We start from the raw sequence: 6,000 nt of genomic DNA on the forward strand, positions 1-6,000 counted from the left end.
TGTAGAAGTCAATGTGAAAAAAAAAAATTCTAATTCCAGGTGCAGAATCCACCAATAGGTGTATATTGTATATTATATATCTATATATCTATATATCTATATATCTATATATATCTATATATATATATATATATATATATATAATTTTTTTTTTTTTTCAGATATTCACAAACCTAAATATATTGCATTTTTCCTTAGAATTAAATATTAAACAGTTAAAGGATTTTTAGAGAGCCAATTGATTTTAATACCTTAGGCTTACTATTGATGATTGATGCTTCTGGGAAATGCAGCCTTCCTGGGTTAGTCTTCCTAAAGAGCTATTTATTAAAAAAAAATTGTCAGATCTTGTGAGGCAAAAAAATATATAAAAACACTGGAAAAATGTGGGCACTCGCTGTTGTTCTGTTTTGGGACTAGAAAGCGTTGCAAATGCTCTGTATGGTGGCCACAGCAAAGCCTGCATCTGAGCGTCCTCTGGCTAGCTGTGCTATTCCTGGGTGACACAGAAAAAGCATCCTCACACGCTGCGGTGCTTTTAAAGGAATTCTGACAGACTTGAGCTAATGGATCAAATACCACAAGCCACTTGCTGCTCCAAGCGACGCTCCTTGTGCGACTCTGTGCCAGTATAATGAATGACCCCGTATCACTCTTAATCTCTGGACGGCCGTCATCTGCTGCTGTGGTAACATGAGCAGGTTCCCCACTGGTCACTACGATCTCATCCTTTCCGAGTTTCTCGTATTGCAGGTCTTGTATCAGTATGACGATCCAGCGGAACATTAAAAGTGAAAACAGTCTCAATTCAAACAGTTCTGGTCCTCCAGGTCTCGTCAGCGTAGCAGTAAAGGAGTCCAGGGAGTCTGTATGCAAACAATAATCCACAGAGGCGATGACAAAGAGATGCATTTGAGCAAAATACCAGTTGGTGTTAAGATTGCAGTAGGATCATCGGAGGTCATCATTTGCTGGTGTGTCCCAAGCGGACAGTAAAGCAGACAGTGATGCAGCATCCACAAGCCCTCAGACGTCCAGAAAGGGTCAAGCTGTCAATCCTGACGTGATGAGATGTATCTCATGAGTTTTAGCTCGAATCCCTGTGTCAAATTAGCCTCAAAGTTCAGCTCTGGAATGGGTTTGGAACAAATACTACAAAGCACACACCATGCATACACAATTTTACACAAAAACAACATAGGAGGCAATTAAACTGACTAGTTTAAAGCAGAATACACAATTTTTTTTCTCAGCACAGCAGTCAACCATTTCTAAAGAGAGTTTTCAAAATATCAACATTTGTTTGCTTACAGCTCTACATCTATTGACTACAAACTGACTTAAGTCATAAAAGGACGACACAACGAGTCAGGAACAAAGCTTTGTGGGAGGAATTTCTAAAATGCAAAACAAAGCTTTCAGAAGCAGGTTCAAAAACTGCCCATTCGTGATACGACATTATTGCACAATACATCACATGATGCCAAAACAAAATGATTTGCATGATACCGATACTACTCTAATAATATTGTTTGGCCATAGTTTCACCAATGACAAAGAAAGTCAAGCAATTTTTGTAATGTGCAACATTTAAATCAAAGCAACCAATACACAACGACCAATGCTAACGCATATCAATGCATGTGTGTGTATTAAAACAATATGGCCGCAAATACAAGTACATAACACCTGCTGAAATTAACACTTATTTCACACACCATTTACTAAGAAACCACAAGTAGAAGGTATTAATCTGATAATATACTAATTATTGATGTAAATAATCTCCAACTGGCCAAATAAGATGCATAATCAACCAAAATGAACACTTATTTCACATTCTATTTATTGAAAAACATCAAAAGATTTTGGAATTGGCACACGTTGAGGTATTAATCTGATAATATGTGAATTATTGATGTAAAAAATCTCAAAATGGCCAAAGGCGGCGGCTACATTTCGTACACTGTTTACTCAAAAAACACTAAAAACTTGTAACTGGCACAAGCGGAAGGTATTAATCTGATCATATGCAAACTACTAATGTAAATACTCTCAAAATGGGCAAATAAATCCCAATAATCAACCTGGCTCATATATTAACACATTCACTGATTAAAATAGCCTGTTAAAGTCTAATAATATCGATCAGCTCTTCTCCACACCCATTCAAACAAACCAAGTCCAGCTAAGATGATGAAAACCACATGAATGGCGCAACAGATTTGTCTTAAACTTGACTGGAGCTGTACAAACAAGGGTTAACATGATTCGCTCGGTGGAAACCAACAAGTTGAGCCTGTTCAGCCAACAGAGCTTTGAATCACACGGGCCTGTCAAGCCCTCCGTCAGTCGCACGGTAATTACTTTTTTTTGTAAACAGGGGGAGGGAAAGAGCTCTAACGACTCGTGTGTGCCTTCAGTGTGCGAGCAGAAGCATTTCTGGAAACGCTATGGCATGAGTGTGTGTGTGTGTGTGTGTGTGTGTGTGTGTGTGTGTGTGTGTGTGTGTGAGGGGGCGGCGATCTGAAATCACTGCCGCCGCCGCTGCTGTCAAACAAGCAGGAGAGAGCCAAATATCCTCCTTCCACCAGGAGCTGAACCTCCAACTCACTTGATAAAGCAACGGGCTCCTTCAAACGTATATCCTTCTTCCCATCCGGTGGGTAAATCTGAAAAGAAGACACGAGGACAATGAGTTTTGCATGCAAAAAGCATCTTTCTAGAGTGACTGGCTGCAGCGGGCAGCACATCTCTCATCGTGCCCGTGATCTGCAGTGCTCTTCAATGCCCACAAGCACTGCTCGCATCTCTGTACTGCAGATCAACATGTAATTGTGGAACATTCAGCTTGTTTTGTCTCTTAGGGGTGACAGGAAACGGCTAATGCTTTCATAACGCAACTCAAACTGGATTTTAGGCATTCAAGGTTTGTGGAAGTTTTAAGTGTTTTGAGGAATACAGAGCATGCAAGATGTCAAACGATCCAACGCGTGACAAATAGCAATGACAGCTGTCAATCAAAAGACAGAAATGACCATGCAGTCCAGTTGAAATGTGAACGAGTTGTCAAATGCTGCGCGTGCAGTGCAGGTGTGCTGCATGCATGCAACGCAAACGCAACGCAAACGCACTGACATTGCGCGCGTCGCGTTCTGCCACAGCTGCACTGATTGCATTTCTCCTCATGCGATGATTTTTCCCCACACGTAAAAGCTGTTAAAACCTCTTACCTGGAGTTTTTCTGTGCCCTGTAATGACTGCTTCTCCCGTGACTGGATGTAGCCAGGTTGTACTCTTCCCTTCTTCACTGTTGGGTGAGAAAAAAGGGGGAGAGAGAAGGTGAAAAACAACCGACGAGAGGCATTCGATTCGAACCGAACCCAAACTTTCCTTCCCGCTGATATTTACTTGATAAAGAAGACGCGTCCGTCCCGGGTCACGCCGTAACTCCATAAAGAAGGAAGGCAAGACAGCCACTCCGGGCTGAGCACCGCCGCCATGTCTGAGCACTGAGAGCAGCGCTCGAGCTGCGCGCCTCCGACCCTCGCGCGTACTCGGGATTCCTTAGCAACGGTGTCCAGGGCGCAGCGAAAGAGCCTCTGGGGGGCGGGGCGTACGCGCGGACCAATGACGTGACGCGCTGACGCGATTTATTTGTTTAGTATTTAAATTCCATTCTTATTTATGTTAGCCAGCTTTATTTGTGTTTTGTGTCCCCTGAATATAATAAACTTTGAGTTTATAGTTAACAATTAAGTTTATGGGGCGTTTATAAAAATGTTTTTTGCTAAAATTGAAAAAAGCTCTCAAAGCTTATTCTGAGATTTCTTATAAATATTAAATACTAAATGAAAATAAAGTTGCCTGATCATTGCTAGAATATAAACATTGCATTGTAGTGAATAAAATCATTTATGTACTCTAGGCCTACCTTTATTATTGTGATGATCATTTTTGATAAATCTCTAAAACGAAAATGTGAATTTGAGTATTGAGTATGCAATTTTTTTGTCAATCAGTGTGAAAATTAGCTGACCAAATAAAGCATAACAACAACTTCAAAACCCTTATCTTTGTTTTCTTAATAAATTATTGTCTTTCAGTGTTAAAATAAATCGTAACAGTGCTACAGTAAATATATACAGTACAGACCAAAAGTTTGGAAACATTACTATTTTTAATGTTTTTGAAAGTTTTGTATTATTACTATTTTCTATTCATTTATTTGATCAAAAATACAGAAAAAACAGTAATATTGTGAAATATTATTACAACTTAAAATAATAGTTTTCTATTTGAATATACTTAAAAAAATAATTTATTCCTGTGATTCAAAGCTGAATTTTCAGCATCATTACTCCAGCCTTCAGTGTCACATGTAACATCCAGTCTATCACATGATCATTTAGAAACCATTCTAATATTCTGATTTATTATGAGTGTTGGAAACAGTTCTGCTGTCTAATATATTTGATGAATAAAAGAACTGCATTTATTCAAAAAAATTATAATTCTAATAATATATATTCTAATAATATATTTTATTTACTATCACTTTTTATCAATTTAACACATCCTTGCTGAATAAAAGTATTGATTTTATTTAAAAAAAAGAAAGAAAAAAAAATTACTGACCCCAAATTACTGACCAGTAGTGTATATTGTTATTACAAAATATTTAGATTTTAAAAACATAGCTTCTTTTTTTTTTTTTTTACTTTTTATTCATCAAAGTATCCTAAAAAAGTATCACATGTTCTAAAAAATATTAAGCAGCAGAACTGTTTCCAACTTTGATAATGAATCATCATATTAGAATGATTTCTTAAGGATCATGTGATAATGATCCTAAAAATTCAGCTTTGCATCACAGAAATAAATGATAATTTAAAGTATAATAAATTTAAAAACTATTATTTTAAGTTGTAATAATATATCACAATATTACATTTTTTTTTTCTGTATTTTTGATCAAATAAATGCAGGCTTGATGAGCAGAAGATACTTCTTTCAAAAACATTAAAAATAGTAATGTTTCCAAACTTTTGACCTGTACTGTAATTCACAGTTTCTCCCCCAAAATAATTTAACAACATCGCCGTCAATAAATCAGACCGTTTTTGATCATCAGAAACAGACAGAATATCATTAAAGTCAAAATAATTACCAACAACGGTTAAAATGATTTGAGATTTAAATGTTGACAATTAAAAAGAAAACACATAATAAATAGCCAAGCATTAACGTGTTTAAAAAATGGGGGTCCAATATCAAATTTAGCTGTTTGTAAACCTTTGTTGTTGCTTCGGCATCATGTAAAATCATGTGCGAAGATAATACATTTGGAGAACTTGCTTTTTTGTCATTAACATCATAACAATGACTAAATAAATGAATAATAATTATAGAAATTACAGCACAATGGATGGATTTCATGGTGGGGGGGGACTTAAAGTCAATATTTAAATTAAAAATTATGATGCACTAAATAATATTCACTTTCAGACATTACATTATTACTGGGAAATATCTTCTAACATGTCTTACATCTGTGGCGTAAATAAACTTTATGCATATAGCACAGTTAGTAGTATTCTAAAAATACATTCAAGTACAAAAGCACGTGGCATTGCAATAGATGTTTTTCTTAACCGTATGTTCAGAATTATTCACTGCACATTTTTCACGTTCACACTTTCACAGGTTTGAATAACTCATGCAGTGCTAACTGTGTTACACAAAACTGTAGGAATATAGATGTTCTTACCAATCAGAGTGTTTCCTCCAGGTCAGTCTTCAGATGATGATGATGATTGTGATGATGATTAGCGGGAAGTTCTCGTCTCATCCGAGTGTCTGACCCCGATCTGAACCCATAATAGAGTCTTTATACTTAAATGTGTGTCCAGACACTGAAGGACCTTCTGGCAGTGCCCTTGTCTTTAAACCAGCTATAAATCCAGTCTGACCAGAGGGGCTTAAAACAGATTAGTGCTG

General features: G+C 36.8%; 1 pseudogene; it reads right to left on the reverse strand.

Annotated features, from left to right (window-relative positions):
- LOC109072216 overlaps window positions 1-3,710 on the reverse strand; it is a 140,351-nt pseudogene extending 136,641 nt beyond the window's left edge.
- Window positions 3,711-6,000: the final 2,290 nt, after the last annotated feature.

This window comes from Cyprinus carpio, chromosome A4 (genome assembly GCF_018340385.1).
Source record: "Cyprinus carpio isolate SPL01 chromosome A4, ASM1834038v1, whole genome shotgun sequence".
In the NCBI taxonomy this organism is placed as follows: domain Eukaryota; kingdom Metazoa; phylum Chordata; class Actinopteri; order Cypriniformes; family Cyprinidae; genus Cyprinus; species Cyprinus carpio.